The sequence below is a fragment of the Heterodontus francisci genome, unplaced genomic scaffold, assembly GCF_036365525.1.
Source record: "Heterodontus francisci isolate sHetFra1 unplaced genomic scaffold, sHetFra1.hap1 HAP1_SCAFFOLD_49_2, whole genome shotgun sequence".
Taxonomy (NCBI): Eukaryota; Metazoa; Chordata; class Chondrichthyes; order Heterodontiformes; family Heterodontidae; genus Heterodontus; species Heterodontus francisci.
In genome coordinates this window covers 1131041-1153296 of record NW_027140919.1, presented here as the reverse complement: position 1 = coordinate 1153296, position 22256 = coordinate 1131041, and the positions used below count along the sequence as shown (strand labels likewise).

Genomic DNA, 22256 nt, shown 5'->3' with positions numbered 1-22256 from the left:
CTTCGTTTCCTGTCTGCCAACCAGTCTTCTCTCCATGCCAGTACCTTACCCCCAATCCCATGTGCTTTAACGTTGCACGCTATTATCGAAAGACTACTGAAAGTCCAAATACACCATATCCATGGTGACAGACCCCGCCCCCAGTCTGTCTCCACAGTGACAGGCCCTGCCCCGCCCCCTCTTTTTCAATTGCGACATGCCCCGCTCCGGCTGTGGAAATAGTTAGCTATTCAGTTCCTCTCATCTTTGAATGAATTTAACAATTGTCGTAAAGGGATAGTTCAGCACATTCTTCAAATGTTGTCTGAACTGAGTCTGGGTCACGACGTAAATCGCAGTGTTTGAGCAGCAACTCAGGAGCTGCAGCATGAAGGCCAATTCTTGCAGAAACTCAGGTAGATAAACAGAACGATACCCTAAAGCCTGCATCCGGTACCATATCATATACACCAATAACAGTGTCCATAACAGGATGAAATTCCCTGAGATGAATAACAGCAAAATGATGGATTTCTTTCGACTCTCCATCTCTAGGTCTCTACGACTCTCACCATTGCTGTGAGCCAGGAGTCTCCTGCGACCTCTGCCGCTCAGTAAAATATGATTGACGGTGAGAGTGTTGAGCAGCAGAATCATCACAAATGGGAGCCCCGGGGTTAGAATGTAGTGGAGGAACTCGATTATTGTCCAGAGACGAGAGAACCACACACCAATAGTTAGCTGACAAAACCAGGGGGTGTTCTCCAGCCAATACCAACCTGTTACCATAAAATACCAGAAGATGTTCTTTAACAGCTCAGCGCAGTCACTGTCCCCAGAACCACAGCCGCTGTTTTCTCACTGCAATATTTACTTTTTAGCTTCTGGCAACAAATGGCCACAAATCGATCAAAGGTGAAAGTAACAGTGAACCAGACAGAACAGTCGGTGGCTGCGTAAAGCAGGACGGCGTGGATGTTACACACCGGGAATGAATACGGCAGGAACTGAAACTGTTCCCGATAAACAATGGGAACGCGTCTCAATATCAGTTCGAGGATAATGACCAGTAGATCCGCCGCTGCCATAGACACCAGGTAGCGAGTGACACATTTGGAGAGACCGCACTTTCCCAGAGACAGGATCCCAATCGTCAGCAAGTTAACTGTGAGGAAGGAAATTTAACATGTAAATTATATATCGGGTGGGAGCACAGTTTGATTGAGGACTTATTGAGATTTACAAATGCGTTCCTGTATCCAGTGTTGCATTGAGATGATTGGACCTGAAAGAACAATTAGGATTGTCTGTGATACGATGGAAAGCAGGAGAGATTAAATAACAAAAGAACGATATTGAAATTGCTAATATCAGTGTTGATCTAAATCCTCCCCCCACCTTCTTTCCTTGTCTGGTTTAAAAACTGTTCCAACTCTAATTTCTCCCAGTTCTGATGAAGGGTCACTGACCTGAAACATTAGCTCAGTTTCCCTCTCCACAGATGCTGCCATACCTGCTGAATATTCAATAATTTTCTATTTTTATTTATTTTTTTAGCACCTGCAGCATTTTGCTCTTGTTGAGAAAGTTAAATGTTGGACTGACTGACTGAGAGATTATGTCTCAATGCCTTAGCTGTGATCTGCGTGTGTGTGCATTCATCAGGATCAGTGCCTGTGGTGTAGTGTGTGTGTGTGTGTGTGTGTGTGTGTGTGTGTGTGTGTGTGTGTGTGTGTGTGGGTGTGTGTGTGTGTGTGTGTGTGGGTGTGTGTTTGTGTGTGTGGCTTAGAGCTGGAGATTGACTTGTGTGTCTGTATGTCTGGTTCAGTTTCTCCCCAGTGCCCGTGGTCTGATCTGCGCGTGTCAGTGTGTGTGTGTGTGTGTGTGTGTACGTGTGTGTGTGTGTGTCTGTCTGTCCCAGTGCCTGTGGTGTGGGCTGCATGTGCCTACATGTGTGCATGCGCAACGCTGTGTGTGTGTTGGTGTTGGTCGTATGTGTCTGACTCAGTGCCTGGCGTGTAAAATGTGTGTATGCGTGTCTACATGTGTGTGTGTGTGTGTGTGTGTGTGCGCGCGTGTCCGTGCGATTTTGTGTGTGTGGCTCAGTGACTGGGCTGCCATATGTGTGTTTGTAAGTGCATATATGTGTGTGTGTCGTGTGTGTGTGTATCCATGTGTGTGTGAAAGAGAGAGAGCATACGTCTCTTTGTGTGACAGTCCCAATGCCTGTATTCTGATGTGTGCACAAATGTGTGTGTATGCGAGGTCGCGAGTCTGTGTGTGTGTGTGTGTCACATATATGTGAGCGTGTGTGTCTGAGTGTGTGTAAGAATGTGTGTATCGGGCCCAGTGCTGGGGTGTGATGTGTTGTGTGTGTGTATATGTGTGTGCCTGAATCAGTGCCTGGTGTGAGATATGTGTGCATGCTTGTGTCTGTGTTTATTTGTGTATCACTCAGACCTGGGTTGTGTTTTGCGTCTTTGTGTATCTATGTTTATGTGCGTGAATGTGTCTCAGGGCCTGGGCTGTGTTGTGTGTGTGTGCATTTGTGCATGTCCGTGTGGGTGTGCTTGCATGTGTTTGTATCAGTGTGTGCGTCTGTGTGTCCCAGGTCCTGGGCAGTGTCTGGGGTTGTGCGTTTGCATCTATGTTTGCCCGTGTATGTGTGTGTGTGAGTGCGTGTGTGCGTGTATGTATGTGTGTGCGTGCATGCCTCAGGGCCTGGGTTGTGCTCTGTTAGTGTGCCTGTATGTGTGAGCGTTTGTATTTCCCTCGGGACCATTACTGTGCTGTGCCGGGTTTGTGTGTGTGTATGTGTGTGTTAGTTTGAGTGTGTGTGTTTGCCTCAGGTTTCTGGTTTCACTGTGTGTTTAAGTGTGTGTTTGTGTCTGTGTGTGTGCATCTGCCACTCAGGGCCTGGGTTCTGTTGTGCTGTGTGTTTGTGTATAAGGACATTGATTGTGCTGTGTGTCGATGTGTCTTTTTTGTATGTGTTTCTGCCTCAGCGCCTGTGTTGTGCTGTGTGCATGCGTGTGCGAGTGCGTGTGCGTGCACGTTTTTGTTCGCCTCACACTTGAGTTGCACCCTGTGGTGTGTTTGTGTGTGTGTATGTGTGTGTGTGTGTTTTGTGTCCCAGGACTTGGGTTGTTCTGTGTGTTTGTGCGTGTGTGTGTGTTTCTGTCCATTTGTGTGCGTTTGTGTGTGTGTGTGTTTGCCTCAGGGCCTGGATTGGACTATATGTGTCTGTGTGTGTCTGTTTTTCGATGTAAGTTTGTGTGTGTGAGCCACATGCTTGTGTTGTGCTGGGTGTGTGCACGTGCGTGTATTTGCATGTGTGAGTATCTGTGTGTGTGTGTGCACGTGTGTTTGTTTGTATGTCTCAGGCTTGTGTTGTGCGTTGTGTCTTCGTGTCTGTGTGTGTTTCTGTGTGTGTGTACCGCGCATGTGTGTGTGTGGGTGGGGTCGGGGGAGGGTTTCGCTCTACGACTGAGTGTATGCATGTGTATGTGAGTGTGTGTGTGTGTGTCTGGCTCAGTGGCTGCCGTGTGACCCGTGTGGGTATGTGCCTGTGTGTGTGCGTCTGTATGTCTGGTTCTGTGCCTTGGGTGAAATTAGTATGTGTATTGTTGACTAAGAGTCTCACTCAGTGCCTGGAATATGAAGTGTGTGTGTGTGTGTGTATGTGTGTGTGTGTGTGTGTGTGTGTGTGTGTGTGTGTGTTTAGCTATGTGTGTCTCTGTGTGTGATTTTAGTCAGTGCTTGTTTTGATGTGTATGTGTCTCAGTGCGTCTGTTGTGCTGCACGTACACGTGTGTCTTAGGGCATGGGCTATATGTATGTGTGTGTGTTTGCTTCTCAGGTCCTGGTTTGTGCTGTGTATGACTGCGTGTGCGGGTCTGTGTTTCGATGTATGTTTGTGCGTGTCTCAGTACTTGTGTTTTGATGTGTGTATGTGTCTGCGTTTGTGTGTATGTGTGTGCCTTTGTGTCTGTGTGTGTGTTTGTGTGTTTCCCTCAGGGCCTGGGTTATGCTCTGTTTGTGTGCCTGTACGTATGTGTTTGCCTCGGGACCATTATTGCGCTGTGCCGTGTGTGTGTGTGTAACTCAGGTTTATGGTTTCACTGTGTGTTTATGTGTGTGTTTGTGTCTGTGTGTGTGCATCTGTCACTCAGGGCCTGGGTTCTGTTGTCCTGTGTGTTTGTGGATCAGAACATTGATTGTGCTGTGTGTCGAAGTTTATTTGATTGTGTGTGTTTTGCCTCAGTGCCTGCGTTGTGCTGTGTGGTGTGCTTTGTGTGTGTTATTTGTGTCTCAGGAGCTGGGTTGTGCTGTGTGTGTGCCGATGTGAATGTGTGTGTGTTTTATTTCTCAGGGCCTGGGGTGTGCTGTGTTTGTATGTCTGTGTCTGTGTGTCTCAGTGCTTATCTTGTGCTGTGTGTGTGTTTGTGTGTGCACGCGATTGTGTGTTTGTCACGTGTGTTTGAGAGTTATGTATGTGATTATCTCTGGTTCTGTGCCTGGAGTGTGATGTCTGTTTGCATGTGTTTGTCTATGTGTGTCAGTCTTTGTGTGTGTGCTTCTGTATGTCATGGTCAGGCTTGTGATGTGTGACTATTTGTGTCACCGTGCCTGTGTATATGTGTACGTGCGTCTCATGCTTCTGTTGTGCTGGGTGTGTGTACGTGCGCGTGTTTGCATGTGTGAGTATCTGTGTGCATGTCTCAGGCCTGTGTTGTGCGTTGTGTCATCGTGTCTGTGTGTGTGTACCGCGCATGTGTGTGTGTGTGTGTACGGGCATGTGTTTGTGGGTTTCTTTCAGGGCCTGGGTTTTGCTCTACATCTGAGTGTGTGCGCGTGTGTCTGGCTCAGTGGTTGGCGTGCGACCTGTGTGGGTAGCTGCCTGTGTGTGTGTGTCATTATGTCTGGTTCAGTGCCTCGGGTGCGATTATGGTGTGTATTGTTGTCCAGGCGTCTCACTCAGTGGCTGGGAATTGAAGTGTGCATTTGCGTGTGTGCCTGTGTTTAGCTATTTGTGTCTCTGTGTGTGGTTGTAGTCAGTGCATGTTTTGATGTGTGTGCATCACAGTGCGTTTGTGGTGCTGTGCGTGCACGTGTGTCTTAGAGCATGTGTGTGTGTTTCTCAAGTCCTAGGTTGTGCTGTGCATGACTGTGTGTGCGTGTTTGTGTTTCAATGTGTGTGTCGCAGTGCTTGTGTATGTGTGTGCATCTGTGTGTTTCCCTCAGGGCAAGGGTTGTGCTCTGTATGTGTTCGTGGTTTGTGGGTGTGTGCACACGTGCGCATTCCTCAGGGCCTGGATTGTGCTCTGTTTGTTTGCGTGTATGTTTGTGTGTGTCCCTCAGGACCATTATTTTATTTATTTATTTTTATTTATTTGGAGTGCAGGTGCATGTGAGTATCTCTGGTTCTGGTCCTGGGGTGTGATGACTGACTGCATGTGTTTGTCTATATGTGTCTGCCTTTGTGTGTGTGCATCTGTATGTCATGGTCTGGCATGTGATGTGTAGCTATTTTTGTCACCGTGCCTGTGTGTGTGTGTGCGCGTGTCCGTGTGTGTGTGTGTGTATGCCTCAGGGCCTGGGTTGTACTGTGTGTGCGTTTCTGTGTGTTTGTGCCTGTGTGTGTCTGTGCGTGTGTGTGTGGCCCTGCGTGTGTGCGTGTGTGTATTTGTGTGTGTGCGATGTCTGGCTCTTGCCAGGGCTGTGATCTGTATGTGTGTGCTTTTGTGCGTGCAGGTTTGATGTTTGTGTGTATGTGTGTGCGTGTGTGGGTGTGTCTGTGTGTTTTGAGTGTGTGTGTTTGTGTGCGTGCCTGGCTCCGTGCTTCGGTAGTAAGATATGTGTGTTTCTGTTTTTCTCAGGGGCTGCCATGTGAAATGCATTTTGTGTGTGTGTGTGTGTGTGCGCGCGCGCGAGTGTGTATGACTCTGCCTGCGTTGGATGCTGTGTGTGTGCGTTTGTGTGCTTTTCTCAGGGTCTAGCGTTAAATCCACATTATGTGTGTTTTTGTGAGTGTATCTGCTTGCGTGCTTCTGTGTGTGTGTGTGTCTGTCTGTCTGTCTCTCTGGCCCTTGGCCTGGGGTGTGATCTGTGTCCGGTTGCGTGTGTGTGTGTGTGTGTGTGTATTTTCATGTGTCTAGCTCAGCGCCTGGTGATAGAGCCATCGAGTCGACCAGCCTACCATGCGGGACCTTGTCAAATGCCTTGCTACAGTCTCTGTAAACAACGTCCATCGCCCTGCCCTCGTCAATCTCTTGGTCAACTCCTCGAAAAACTCAATCGAACTTGTGAAACATGATTTCCCACGCACTAAGCCATGCTTACTATACCTAATCTCATCATGCCTTTCCTGATGCATATAAATCCTGTCTCTCAGAATACCTTCCAATGACTTTCCATCCACTATTGTAAGGCTCACCGGCCTGTAGTTCCCTGGCTTATCCCTGCTGCCCTTCTTAAATAAAGGCACAGCATTAGCTACCCTCCAACCTTCCGTTTCCTCACCCGTGGCTAACGATGATACAAAAATCTCTGCCAGGGCCCCAGCAATCTCCTCCCTTGCTTCCCAGAGCATCCTCGGATACAACTGGTCAGGCCCTGGGGATTTATACACCTTAATGTGCTTCATGACCTCCAGCACCTCCTCCTTTGTAATGTTGATATGCTCCAGGATATTGGTCTTCCCTCCCTTGAACTCACTAGCTTCCATGACCTTCTCCATGATAAATACGGACGGGAAATATCCATTTAATACTTCGTCCATTTCCCGCGGCTCCACACATAGATTACCACACTGATCTTTCAGGGGACCTACTCTCTCCCTAGCTACCCTTTTACTCTTAATATACTTATAGAATTTTTCAGGATTCTCCTTTATCTTGTCTGCCAGGGAAATCTCGTCGCCCCTTTTCGCCCTCCTAACTTCCTTCTTAAGTGTGCTCCTACATCCCGATATTCCTAGAGGGACTCGCTTGATCCCAGCTGCCTGTACCTGACATATGCCTCATTCTTTGTCCTGACCAGACCCTCACAATTCCTCGTAAACCAAGGTTCACTAAACTTGCCAACCTTGCCCTTCAATCGAACAGGAACATTCCGGTACTGAATTCTTCCTATTTCATGTTTAAAAGCCTCCCACTTGCCAGACGTCCCTTTACCTGTACACAGCCTCTCCCATTCAACTTTTGAGAGTTCCTGTCTGATCCCAACGAAATTAGCCATTCCACAATTTAGGACTTCAACTTGAGAACCATTCCTATTCTTTGCCATAACAATCTTGAAGCTAATAGATTTATAGTCACTGGTCCCAAAGTGCTCCCCCACTGGCACTTCAACCTCCTGCCCAGCCTCATTTCCCAAGAGGAGGTCACGTGAAGCCCCTTCTCGAGTGGGGCCATCCACATACTGCTTCAGAAAACTATCCTGGACACACTTAACACATTCTTCCCCTTCTGATCCCTTAGCACGAAGGCAGTTCCAGTCAATATTAGAGAAGTTACAATCATCTACTATTACAACCTTATAATCCCGACACCTATCTCTGATTTCCCTATATATGTGCTCCTCCAATTCCCGCTGACTATTGTATAATCCCATCAAAGTGATCACCCCTTCTTATTTCTAATTTCTCCCCATATGGCCTCACCGGACGTTCCCGCCCCACCACCCCCCGGCATATCCTTGCTAAGCACTGCGTGATGTCCTCCCTGATCAATAGTGCAAATCCCCCACCTCTCTTCCTTCCACCTGTGTCACGCTGGAAGCATCTGTTCCCCCGAACATTGAGCTGCCAGTCCTGCCCATCCCTCAACCACGTTTCTTTCATCGCTGCAATATCACAATCCCATGTACCGATCCATGCTCTGAGTTCGTCTGCCTTCCCTGTAAGGCTTCTTGCATTAACGTACATGCTGTTTAGCCTACCAGACCTTCCATGCTCCCTGTCTTGCCCCTGGTCGGCCTGCCTACCGGATTTGCTTGCTTTAACCACTACATTTGCCTCAACTATCTCATCGGGGAGACCACTAATTTGGGACCACCCCCCCCCCCCTCGAGAGACTAGTTTAAACCCATCCGAGTAGTACTAGCAAACCTCCCTGCAAGGATATTGGTCCCCTTCCAGTTCAGATACAACCCGTCCCACCTCTGCAGGTCACCTCTGCAACCAGAAAAGATCCCAATGATCCAAATAGCTGAAGCCCTCCTGCCTACACCAACTCTTTAGCCACACGTTCATTTGCCTTATCCTCATATTCCTAGCCTCATCATCACGTGGCACAGAGATTAATCCTGAGATTACAAACTTTGAGATCCTGCTTTTTAACCTTCTGCCTAACTCCCTGTGTTCACTTTGAAGGAACTCATCTCTCTTCCTGCCTATGTCGTTCGTACTACTATGGGCCATGTCCTCTGGCTGCTCACCCTCCGCTTTCAGAATATCCTGCAACCGCTCTGAAACATCCTTGACCCTAGCACCAGGGAGGCAACATACCATCCTGGAGCCTCATTTGCGGCCACAGAAACGCCTTCCTGCCACCCTTACGATAGAATTTCCTATCACTATAGCTCTTCCACAACTTTCCTGCCCCGCTGTGCCGCAGAGTCACTTGTGGTTGTACAAACTTGGATGTTGCTGCTTTCACTTGGGAGGTCACCCACCGCCCCCCCCCCCCACCCAACAGTATCCAAAGTGGTATACCTGTTTGAGAGAGGGATGGTCAGGGGGGACTCCTGCACTACCTGCCAGCGTCGACTGCTCCATCAAATGCGCACCCATCCCTTTATTGACTGTGCAGCCATTACCTGCGGGGTGACCACCTCACTAAAAGTGCTATCCACGACGTCCTCAGCATCGCGGATGCTTCACAGTGAATCCACCCGCAGCTCCCGCTCCGTAATGTGGGTAGCCAGTAGCTGCAGATGGTTACACTTCCTGCACACATGGTCATCATGGGCACTGGAAGCGTCCCTGATTTCTCACATAGCGCAAGAGGAGCAGATCACGGGGCTGAGCTCTCCTGTCATGAAATACCCTTAGATTAATTAGTTATGCCCTTAATTAAAAAATGCTAATTACACTAGGGGCCTTGTTCTGCCCACTCCAATCTACAGTCCTTAATAAGCTGCACTGCAGTAAAAAAAAAATACACTTTAGTAGTACGCACCTTATCACCAGAGGCTTTCTTTCAAAAAAAATGTTTCCCCTTTTTTAAAAAGATATTTAAATGCACGAACAGCAGTGACTCACCCAACTAATCACGTTATAGCTCTCCTCTGACATCACTGTTGGCTTTTTTCTTTCTTTTTCAAAACTCTGGCGCGCTCGGTTTCCTGTCAGCGAGCCAATCAGTGGACCCTCGTCCCTCGATTTGCAGAGACTGCTGCTCCTCTTTATGAACTACCTAATGGTGATGCTGGCCAGTTTTAACTCAGTTGGACTAAATATAGCACAGAAGCAGTAATACAATTGAAAAGAGCTGTCACACAGGACGCGTGTATTACCTCACCTCACCCTGACGAGACTTTCCACATGGAGGTGGGGACACGAGAAAAGCCTGGCTGCTGATTTCTGTAGGGAAAACCAGGAGAAAATTCCTGCAGGAAGGAGCGGAGGCTGGCGAACCTGGATGGAAGCTGATCCAGAGCGGGACTGGAAAAAGAGAGGCGGGGCTCGAGGCCCTCACTTACCTGCAGACAGGAGCAGCAGTTGGTGGACCAAGGTGGAAGCAAATCTGGAGTATGAGCAGAAAAAGTGAGCGCGGGGCTCAAGACCCTCAGTTACCTGGAGACAGGAGTGCCAGCTGGCGTACCTGGATGGAAGCTGTTCCAGAGCGGGCCCTGAAAAAGAGGGTTCGGGGGTCAAGGCCCTCAATTACCTGGAGACAGGTGCGGCGGCTGGTGGACCTGTGTGGAAGTTGATTCGGAGCGAGCCCTGAAAAAGAGAGCGCCGGGCTCGAAGCCCTCAAATACCTGGAGACAGGAGCAGCGGCTGGCAGGCTCTCTCTATCTCTCTCTGTGCCAGCATGGGTTCAAATTCAAAAGAAGAAGAAAATATTTACAATGACATCACGGGGAATCTGCAAGGTGATCGGTTAGGAAAGTAACTGCTGTTAGTGTATTGAAATAGCTTAAACAAGTGGAAAGTGATAAGGAGTACTATTAAAGTGCCTTTTTTTTCTTCAGTGCAATTTATGAAAGACTGAGATTGCAGTAGATAGTATTTGGAGTAGAGCTCGGCCCCAAGTGCAATTAGAATATTTCAATGAAGGTAGTAACGAAGTAATCTAACGGTAAGCCATGGCAGGAGAGCTGGCACTGGTGATATGCTGCTCTTGTGCTATGTGGGAAATTGGGGATGCTTCTGGTGTCCCTGCCGAACATGTGTACAGGAAGTGTATCCATTTGAGCTACTGGCTCCTTGCATTATGGAGATGGAGTCTCGGGTGGATTCACTGTGGAGGATCCGTGATGTGAGGATTTCATCGATTGCACAATTAGCGAGGTGGTCACACCGCTGGTAATGGCTGCACACGAATAAAAGGGATGGGTGACCACCAGACCGAGTAGTAGGCGCAAAGCAGGTAGTGCAGCAGTCCCCTGTGGCCATCCCCCTCTCAAACAGATATACCGCTTTGGATACTGTTGGGTGAATGGCATCCAAGGGAAAAGCAGAAACAGCCAGGTTTCTGGCACCACAGATGGCTCTGCTGCACAGCAGGGCAGTACAAGCAGTTGAAGAGCTATAGTGATAGGTTATTCTATCGTAAGGGGTACAGATAGGCGTTACTGTGGCCGTAAACGTGACTCCAGGATGGTACATTGCCGCCCTGGTGTTGGGGTCAAGGATGTCACGCAGCGGCTGCAGGAAATTCTCAAGGGGAAGGGTGAGCAGTCAGAGGTCGTGGTACACTTTGGTAGCAACAACATAGGTAGAAATAGGGGTGAGATCCTGCAACAAGATTTTAGGTAGCTCGGTAGTAGATTAAAAAGTAGGGCCTCAAAGGTTGTAATCTCTGGAAAACTCCCGGTACCCCGTGCTGGTGAGTATAGGAATAGGAGGATAGAGCAGATGAGTGTGTGGCTAAGGAGCGGTTGCACGAGGGAGGGCTTTAGTTTCCTAGATCACTGGGTCCATTTAGGGAAAAGATGGGACCTGTACAAGTTGGACGGGTTGCACCAGAACGAAAACGGGACAAACATCCTTGCGGGGAGCTTTGCTCGTGCTGTTGAGGGCGGGTGGGCGGGGTGGCGGGTGTTGTTGGGGGACGTTAAACTAATTTGGCAGGGGAATGAGATACAGCGTGGAGGTGCAGTAGGGGTTGCTGAACTGAGTCAGTCTGGAAGGCAGAGAAATCATAACCTGTTGAGGCACAAGAAAAAAATGCAAGACTGCTTTGCATCTATTTCAATGCACGGAGTCTTACCAATAATGTGTTGAGGGCGTTGATTTGCACATGCAATTATGATCTTATGGCAATCACAGGGACATAGTTGCTGGAGGGATATCGAGTCAAGTGATATAGGGTATTGGATCAGGAAAAAGGAGGCTTATGGCAGTTTCGGAGCGCTTAACAGAGCAGAGGCACGAGAGGAGTATAGAAAGTGTAGGGGGGGATACTTAAAAAAGTTATTTGGAGAGCGAAGAGGGGACATGAAAAGACATTGGTGTGCAAAGAAATGGAAAATCATAAGGCATTTTATAAGTATATTAAGGGCAAGAGGATAACCAGGGGCAGAATATGGCCCATTAGGGACCAAAGTGGCAATCTGACTGTGGAGCCAGAGGACAAAAGTGAGGTTTTAAATGATTGATTTCCATCTGTGTTCACTGTGGAGGAGGCTGATGTAGGTGTAGAGATCAGGGACGGGGATTGCAATATACTTGAACATATTAGCATTGAAAGGGAGGAGGTATTAGCTGTTTTAGCGGGCATAAAAGTGGATAAATGTCCAGACACAGATAAGATGTATCTCAGGCTCATATGTCAGGCAAGAGAAGCGATAGCAGGGGCTCTGACACAAATTGCCAGATCCTCTCTGGCCACGGGAGAGGTGCCAGAGGACTGGAGGACAACGAATGTGGGACCATTGTTCAAGAAGGACAGTAGGGCTAGATCAGGTAATTACAGGGCGGTGAGTCTAGTATCAGTGGTTGGGAAACTATCAGCAAAAGATTCTGAGGGACAGGATTAATCTACACTTGGAGAGGCAGGGATTACTCAGGGATTGCCAGCACTGCTTTGTCATGGGAGATCGTGTTTAACTAACTTGATTGATTTATTTTGGAGGCAGTGATTAGATGTGCAGACGAGGGTAAAGCAGTTGATGGAGAATAATGGACTTCAGTAAGTTTTAGTGATACAGCACTGAAACAGGCCCTTCGGCCCACCGAGTCTGTTCCGACCGTCAACCACCCATTTATACTAATCCCATATTCCTACCACATCCCCACCTGTCCCTATATTTCCCTGCCACCAACCTATACGAGTGGCAATTTATAATGGCCAATTTACCTACTAACCGGAGGAAACCGGAGCACCCGGAGGAAACCCACGCAGACACAGGAAGAACTTGCAAACTCCACACAGGCAGGACGCAGAATTGAACCCGGGTCGCTCGAGCTGTGAGGCTGCAGTGCTAACCACTGCGCCACTGTGCCGCCCGAAGGTTTTGAGAATGTCCCGCATGAGAGATTGCAAAGAAGGTAAGAGCCCATGGGATCCAGGGCAATTTGACAAATTGGATTCAAAATTGGCTTAGTGGCAGGAGACAGGGGCTAATGGTCGAGGGTTGTTTTTGCGAGTGGAAGCCTGTGACCAATGCTGTACCACAGGCATCAGTAATGGGACTTTTGCTGTTTGTAGTGCAGATTAATAGTTCAGACGTGAACATAGGAAGTATGTTAAGTAAGTTTGCAGATTACATTAAAATTGGAGGTGGCGTAGAAGACACCTTAGATTACAGGACGATGTCGATGGGCTGGTAAGATGGGAAATAGTATTTAAGCCTGAGAAATGTGAGGTGATGCATTCTGGGAGAACGAACAAAGCACGGAAATATACAATGGATGGTAGGACCATAGGAAGTACAGAAGGTCAGAGCAATGTTGGTGTACTTGTCCATAGATCACCGAAGGCAGCAGCACAGGTAGATTAGGTGCTTGGGAAGGCATGTGGGATCCTTGCCTTTATTAGTCGAGGCATAGAATATAAGAACAGGGAGGTTATGATAGAGCTGTATAAAACGCTTTTTAGGCCAAAGCTGGAGAACTGTGTAGATTTGTGGGTATCACACTACTGGGAGGATGCGATTGCACTGGAGAGGGTGCAGAGGAGATTCACCAGAATGTTGGCTGGGCTGGAGAATTTCAGCTATGAAGAGAGACTGAAAAGTCCAGGGTTGTTTTGTTTTCGAGCAGAGAACGCTGAGGGGGGACACGAATGAGGTATACAAAATTATGATGGGCATTGATAGGTGAGATGGAAGAGACGTTTTCCCTTATCAGAGAGATCAATAACCAGGGGGCATTGATTTTAGGTAAGTGGCAGGAGGTTTAGAGGGGATTTGAGGAAAAATTGTTCACCCAGGGGACGTTGGAATCTGGAACGCAATGCCTTAAGAGGTGGTAGAGGCAGGAACCCTCACATCATTTAAGAGGTATTTAGATCAGCACTTGAAACGTCATAGCATACAGGGCTACGGGCCAGGTGCTGGAAAATGGGATTAGAATAGTTAGGTGCTTGATGGTCGGCACAGGCATGATGTGCCAAAGGGTCTGTTTCTGTGCTGTATAACGCTATGACTCTATGACCTTATCAAATGCATGCCGGAACTCTGAGTACACTATCTCCACTGATTCCCCTTTATCCACAGCACATGTTACTTCTTCAAAGAATTCCAATAAATTGATTAAGCATGATTTACCTTTAAGAAAACCATGTTGACTCTGCCTGAATACCTTGAATTTTTCTAAGTGCTTGCTATAATACTTCAAAATTTTCCCCAAGACAAATATGAAGTTAACTGGCCTGTAGTTTCCTGCTTTCTGTCCCTCTCCCTTTTTGAGTAAATGAATTGCATTGGCAAGAAAGGAGTTACCGACAGAGTGATGTCACTTCGGACAGATTAAAAGCCCTATGTGTTGAATAGTTGAGTAATGTAGCTGAACAGTTAGGGATTACTCTCCATGTAAACGCGAGGAAACTCGAAATCCTAAGACTTGCGGCCGGAGGATTTTCACTTGAAGCTGAAGACTTCAACAGAGTAAAAGGTAGAGTAATGTTAGCGAAGGTAAAACTAGAACAGTAGAGAGTAGAATTAGAATCCCAGAGGGAGCGAGAAAGAGCAGTGTGAGTGTCAAGAAAGGGAAAAATAAAGGGAGTTCCAAGAGGAGAAGGAAGAAAGGGAGTTAAGGCAACTCAAACAACTAGAGGAAAACCCAGTCGACCCAGTGAAGGCACAGCTAGTGAGTCAGTTAGCCCTAGCTCAGGACCGTGTGCTGAGATGTTAAAGTTCTCCCAGTTCATTCCAATGCTCAATGAGGAGGATGTGGCAGAATTTTTGCCACTTTTGTAAAGCTTGCAATTAGCTGAAATAGTTGGCAGAGAGCTGGATGTCGTTTTGACAAAGCAAACTAACAGGGAATGCACATGAGATTTATTCACTGTTTCCAGATGAAAGTTCATCACATTATGAGATGACTTAAAATTCTATTCTGGGCCCATATGAGATAGTACTGGAAGCATATTGCCAAACTTTCCGAACCCTCCGAAAGCAGCCTGACCAAACTTACCTTGATTTTGAAAGAGTTAAGCAGGTTAGGCACATAAGAGCAGGATCAGGCCATTCAGTCCATCGAGGGTGCTCCACCATTCAATATTATCATGGCTGATCATCCACTTCAATGCTTTTTTCCCACACTATCCCCATTTCCCTTTATGTCACTGGTATTTAGAAATATGTCAATCTCTGCTATAAACATACTCAAAGACCGAGCTGCCACAGCCCTCTGAGGTAGAGAGTTTCAAAGATTCAGAACCCTCTGAGTAAAGACATTTCTCCTCCTCTCTTTCCTAAGTGTCTTCTCTCTTATTCTGAAATTGTGTCTCCTGGTTCCAAACTCCCCAATCTGGCAAAAATTAAACATCTTAACTGCATCTGTCTATCCCTTTAAGTATTGTGTAGGTTTCCAATGAGATCACCTCTGAGTCTTCGAAATTCTCGAGAATACAGGCCCAGTTTACCCAATCTCTCTTCGCAGGACAGTTCTGTTATACCGGGTACAAGTCTGGTGAACTTTATTTGCAGTCCCTCAAAGGAAATAATATCCTTCCTAAGATAAGGGGACCAAAGTTGCACACAATATTGCAGGAGTGGTCTAACCAAGATTCTACACAATTGACGCAGTACTTGGCTACTCCTGTACTCAAATCCTTTGTGGTGAATGCCAACATAACATTAGCCTTCCTAAATGCTTGCTGCACCTGCATGTTCGCTTTTGGTGACTTCTTGAGGAGGACATCAAGGTGCATTGCACATCTACACTTTGTAATCTCTTACAATTTACGAAATACTCTGCACATCTATTCCTTCTACCAAAGAAGATAACCACATATTTTTTCCACACTATATTCCATCTGTCATGTTCTTGCCCACTCATTAGGCTACAATTTAAAGTCGGCGGATGGGAATTCGCCACCAACTTAAAGATCGGTGGCGAACCGGCTTCTGCCTAACCCAGGGATCCGTCCTGCATTTTATTGGTCCCCTGCCTTTAATTGTCCCGAGGCGGGGCTTCCAGCCACTTGAGCGAAGAAGTCCCGCCTCATTGAACTGCCAGCCGATCAGTGGGAGTGGTGGTCACTGCTGGGACTGCGGCTCAGTCGACCATATGGAGCCATGCATCAAAGTAATTTGTACTTGCCTCATCAAGAAGATCGGTCGTTCCCTGGTGAGGCTGGAGTGGTCGTTCCGGGCCGTCTTGGGTCCGGGGCTGGGTTGGGAGTGGGGGGCGGCCAACAATCAGGAGCACTGTGTCCGAATTCCATGGCCACCCCAGCCCCATCCACACCCCGGCTCGTGAAAAGCCAGCAGCTATCGCCGCTTGCCACGGGTTAAATATAAAAGGATGCGGGAGAGGGCTCTTCAAAGGCCTTTAAGTGGCCACTTAATGGCCTTGATTGATCTCGGGAAGTTGAACCGTTCCCCCAACCCCCGCCCCACTCGACTGCCCGACCGCTGAAAAGTTGACCGGAGGCGAAAGCAGGGCGGATAGGCCTCCTGAAGGCTCCCGCTCAATTTTACACCACACCCATGTCACCATGCGACTTGCTGGGACAGCATAAAATTAATCCCATTAATTCTGTCCAGCTCCCCTTGAAGCCAATTTGCTTCTTCCTCACAACACATATTCTCACCTAGTTTTGAGTTTTCTGCGAACTTGGAAATATTACATTGCTCCGCACATTCAACTCACTGATATATATTGTGAACAGTTGGAGCCCAAGCACTGATCCCTGCGGTACCTCACTCGTCACAGCCTGCCAACGCGAGAATGACCCGTTTATTCCTACTGTCTGCTTTCTGCCTGTTAACCAATACTTAATACATGTCAGGATATTACCTCCAATCCCATGTGCTTTCATTTTGCTAACCAAGTTACTGTGAGGGACATCATCAAAAGTCTTCTGAAAACACAAGTATAGTGCATCCACCAACTACCTTTTATCAATTCTGTTAGATACTTCCTCAAAGAACTCCAACAGGTTCGTCAAACATGATTTCTCATTCATAAATCCATGCTGACTCTGCTCAATCGGGTCATTATTATCCAAGTGTCTGTTCATCACATCGTCATAAATTATTCTTTCAATTTCCCTCCTACTAATGAAAGGCTAACAGGGCTTTAGAACCCACTTTCCTCTCTCCCTCCATTCTTAAATAGTGGAGTGATATTTGCAACATTCCAATCTGCAGGAACCTCTGAAGAAGCTATAGACTTTTGGATGATGATCACCAATGCTTCTACTATTTCCGTAACTACCTCTATGAACACTCTGAGATGTAGAATATCACCTCCTGGGGACTGATCAACATTTCGTCCCATTAATTTCTCCAATACAACATTCTGCCAATACTAATTTCCTTAATTTCTTCATTCTCCCTAGTCCCTTTGATCTATAATTCTGGGAGATTATTTGTATCTTCCTCAGTGAAGACAGGCACAAAATAACCATTTAGCTTCTCTGTTATTGCTCTATTCCCCATTATAAATTCTCCAGAATCAGCCTGTATTTGGACGCACATTTGTCTTAGCCAAACGTTTCCTGTTTGCATACGTATAGAAGCTTTTGCAGTCCATGTTTATGTTTGCTTTTGACCAGTGGTTACAAACACTGAAGATACAGCCCACATATGTAAACCTCAAAGGATTCATCCTCATCGAGGAGTTCAAAATTCCCCTCGAAACCCACAAAAAGGAACAATCGTTTCAAAGAGCCAGGCTGGTTACAATTCTGGCTGATGAATTTTCCCTTGTGCACAAGGCCTTAACCCCAAAGGGTAAACATTTCCTAATGACCCCCAAACACCCAAACATGGAAGGTGGGAATGTGATAGGACCACGAACAGTCATGGGCAAGAAGGAAAATCTGGACACAGAGGGGCCCATCGTCAGGGTAAATAGGAGGATACTGAGACCAGGAGTAGTGGCCGAAGACCAGAGTGTTTCCACTGTAAAAAGGCTGTCGAGCTGACTGCCGGAATTTACAGGGAATACCTACAGGATTAATCAGTGCTGGAAAATGGGTCCTGATGGAAAGCACCACAGATCAGACAGTGGCTTTAATTGCAGCAGTCAGACCCAGTAGGTCTGCTGAGCATATCGGAAAACTTAACGAAATCCTTGAGAGTTACCAGGGTTTTGTATCCCAATTTAATGTGACGCCATACACCTCGACTGAGACAAGCAAGCCCATAGCCATAGTCAAGGATACAGAGGACACCCAATCCCTTCTGCTGGGGAAAGGCATGACCTTTCTCCCAGAGAGTTCAGTGAATGCTAGAGTGTTAGTGAATAGTATTGGAAGATGATGCATGCCCATACCTTTATATCGGGTGTATGAGTGCGACCTATTTTCAGGACTGCTAACCATGGGAATTGTCCCTAGTTTACAAGTGGATGTGTCGACCTGCTCCAAGGTAATAATCTAGTCGGGGAAAAGATGGCAGCTTCCCCAGTAGTTCTGTAGAATCCAAAAGAGGTCAGAGAGACAAGGGAGTTACTGGAGAAATTCCATGGCATTCTCTCTGATTGCGTGGTGACTCGGACAATGACCAAACAATCCCCTGAACTGACATTGCAGATGGATGACCCTAATCTCTGGTTGTCTGAAACCTTCTTTGGGAAGGTCGAGAACCCAAAGGATGGATTAAAAATATCTTCCTTAGCTGAGGCGCAAAAAGTCGACCCAGTGTTAGAAGAAAATATCACAGATGGTCCAAACCAAAACTGAAGCAGAAGGAATTCCAGTGTGTTAGTATTTAAAGAATGATGTGCTGAAGAGGAAGTGGTGACCTTTTCACAGACCTGCGGATGAAGAGTGGACAGTGGTTGCTATATAGTGGTGGTGCTGAGGTACTATAAAGAATTATTAGGAATTGCCCATAAACCTCCAATGGCTGGACATGTCAGTATACGAAAAACCCAAGCGTGCATAAGACAGCATTTTGACTGGCCAAAACTCCGGAAAGATGTGGTGGAGTTCTCTAAAACTGGTCACATGTGCCTGCCTGAGGGGAAGCCCCAGCCTGCAATAAAACCAGCACCCTAACTCCTGTGCCAGCTTTTGGGGAACCCTTCAGCTGAGTGCTGGTGGATTGTGTGGGACCCCTGGCGCAAACAAAAGGGGACTAGCAGTATCTTCCCACCATTATGGATGTCGTGACCCGATTCCCACAGGCAATTTCCCCAAAGGACTGTGTCTGCCAAGGTAGCAGTGGAGGGTCTAACCCAATTCATTACCCGATATGGGCTGCCTGCCGAGATTCAGATGGGTCAGGGTACACATTTTATGCCCAGTATTTTCCAAAGTATTATGGATATTCTGGACAAAACCCAGCTGAAGTCCTCAGCCTCCCATTCAGAGTCACAAGGGACTTTGCTATGAGTAACCCCATGACTGGGACAAAGGGCTGGGATTTCTCCTGCTGACTACTAGGGAGTTATCCAATGAATACACTGGCTTTAGTCTCGTTAAATTAGTTTATGGACACGAGGTGAAAGGTCATCTTAAACTAATCAGGGAGACTTTTTTTGGGGGGTGGGGGGAAACACAGCGAGGAGTCTTCCATGTTAGACTACATTTCCATACTCTGGGAGCGGCTCACAAGAGCCTGTTCATTGGCTCAGAAACACCTGAAGACCTCCCAGGCATCTATGAAAAAGTTAACACAGAAAAATGCCAAAGCCAGAACATTTCAGCCGAGAGACCATGTATTGCTACCACTCGCAGCGCTGGGTGAACCCCGGAAAGCCCGGTTCAGTGATCCATATTGAGTGGCAAAATGAGCAGCCAGGTCAATTATTCAATTGACATCCCAGACGAAAGGATAAAAGTGAAGGCAGTGGAGGGTATATGCAAGCACAGGTCTGTCAAACAGTGAGGAGGGAAGGATTGAAAAGGACAGTGAGGACACTTTAGAGGAGGGCCAGGAGGTTCCCAACTGGAGCCCCCTCCTCTCCGCTTAGCCAACCCTGAAATGTTATAAAAATTAGACGCCGCCCTCTCGTCCTTAAATGCAGGCCAAAGAGGCACCCTAAAAAGACTTCTAGTAGCATTGCCAGAAACCTGCAATGACAAGGAAAGTTCCCAAAAGGTGTGGAAGATGTCTCCCATAGGCGCAGTGTCGCAGGGGAGTGCAGTGACACATGGACAGACAGCTGTGAGTACTAATGACCTAGAGGACATAGGCAAGATTAGAAAAAAAAGATCCTCCCTATAGTAAAGGGAAAAGTGAAGGGAAAATGTCCTTCAGTAGACAGAACTTGTGTACCTCACCAGAAAGCTAAAAGTAAGATCAGTGTGGATCTGCCCACTGAAGAACACAATGATCAGGTCCCAAAGCTAATCAAACCCAGCAATTTCAAAGCAGAACTCAGCAAGAACAAATGCCCAGAAGAAATTTCAGGTACCTCACAGGGGCTAAATATATACAAGGTGCAGGAACCTGAATAGTTAAAGTCGCATTGCAGGAAAGAGCAAAAATGTTTAATCGCTGATGCATTGTCCAGGGTTGAACCCGATCCCAGTCAAAACTCCAAAAAAAATCAACACAACTGCCACAGACAATGCCAGCTGCAGTAATCCTATATTTAATGCGTGAATTTGAGAAGTGATTATTGAGAATGAATGCGTGTTTGCTTCTGTATCTTCCCACAATTCTACCATGGAATGTTCCTATTATCACATTTATTTCCATGTGCTGCGACGGTGTCAAGAAACCACAATATGCCAGATGAGGAATTTTAATTAATCGATTGGAAACTTACAGTAAAATTTAATGGAAATAAATGCTGCACTTAACTTTGAAAAAACTGACAGCCAAGGTGGCCACCACAATTGTTATCTGAAACACCTTCTCACATTCCAAGGTCTCCAACAGGTGATACATGTCTGATGAGCCTGGACCCAAATCATTGGCTTGCTCGAGTGACTGAATTACCTAAGATTAGATTCATTAACATAACATACAAGACCATCCTGGCACATTGATTTTGAAAGGGCAAACTCCTCCAACTGTAAATACTGGCATCCTGAGCCCTGGGGAGATAAAATCTTCTAACAATGAATCTCATTATAAGGGTCCAGAGAATACACTGAGGCAGCCATGAGACCTTATGCCTATCTCTGAAGGCTGGGAGTTTCCCCTGGTCAAAGACAGACAAGCCAGTGATTCAAACGGTACAGAAGCAGAAGAGCTCCCCCGCACGTCGATTCTCTCTCTCTCTCCCACCCCCCTCAAAATAACATCACAAGTTTGAAAACCACATGCAGCTGTTGGCCCTCCAAGCCTACAGAGTGCAATGGACAAAGACATCAGGGGAACAAATTCACCCACAAGTCTGCCTCCAAGAAAACCCTGAGCCATGTGGGCCAGCCATAAGGGGCACTTCGACCAGCCGAAGACTTCAAGAATATAACTTCAGTCGGGAGATCACTGAAGCATCCAACCTCACAGAATGACTATTTCTTCTTATTTATTCTGGACTCCAAATAACCACAAAATTACTTCTCACTCTGTAATCTTTTTGTGCGTGATTCTCGTGTGAGTATGTGTGTAAATTCATGGTGTATTTCGTATTATTCTATTAAGATCGGGGTTAGATTGTTAAGTGTAATAAACTCACATTTTTCCTGTTTAAACTCAAGTTAACCTGTCTGATTGGATCGTTCACCATCACACCAAAGCAAAAAGGTAAAATACTCAATGAAAAGGTAAGCACATCCTCTCTTTAAAAAGGACAAACACAGTTGCGATCAAGTAAGAGGAAGGACAGGAAGAGCGACTGTGACCTTTCCTCACCTGGCCGTAACAATAGGCAGGGTTGGGAAGGAAAGAATATGGGCTGAACTCAGCTCAGCATTACATAGAAACCAGAGGCTGAAACAGCCCAATTCGGCCTCAGTCAATGGCCAGCAAGGGGCATACAGATCTTGGATATGGAATAGAGTTTGTTACAGAAACTGCAGGCAATTGTTCCAGTCATTTCATGACTTAATTAACAAGAGCACTAAATCAGTGAAATATGGGTTATGAATCTAATAGTTGGATACAGAGACTTACCAGGGACGCCAATAATTGCAAGGACGGGATAGTAAATGAATTGGATCATTCTCAGAGCATAATCGATCCGCCGTTCTAATGTTATCCAATGATATTTCTCAGAAATGAGGCCAAACAAAGTGGTGAAACTCCTGCTACCCATTGTTGTAACATTCCAATCTATTGTTCTCAGCGTCTGGTCCATTGTTGTAATATTCCAATCTATTGTTCTCAGATTCTGACCCATTGTTTTAATATTCCAATCTATTGTTCTCAGCGTCTGGTCCATTGTTGTAATATTCCAATCTATTGTTCTCAGATTCTCACCCATTGCTGTATTATTCCAATCTATTGTTCTCAGATTCTGACCCATTGTTGTAACATTCCAATCTATTGTTCTCAGATTCTGATCTATCCTCTCCCTCTCTCTTGAGCGT

General features: G+C 46.7%; 1 pseudogene; it reads right to left on the bottom strand.

Moving 5' to 3' along the window:
• Window positions 1-240: 240 nt before the first annotated feature.
• LOC137361396 (probable G-protein coupled receptor 139) lies at window positions 241-22150 on the bottom strand (annotated as a pseudogene).
• Between the last annotated feature and the right edge of the window lie 106 nt (window positions 22151-22256).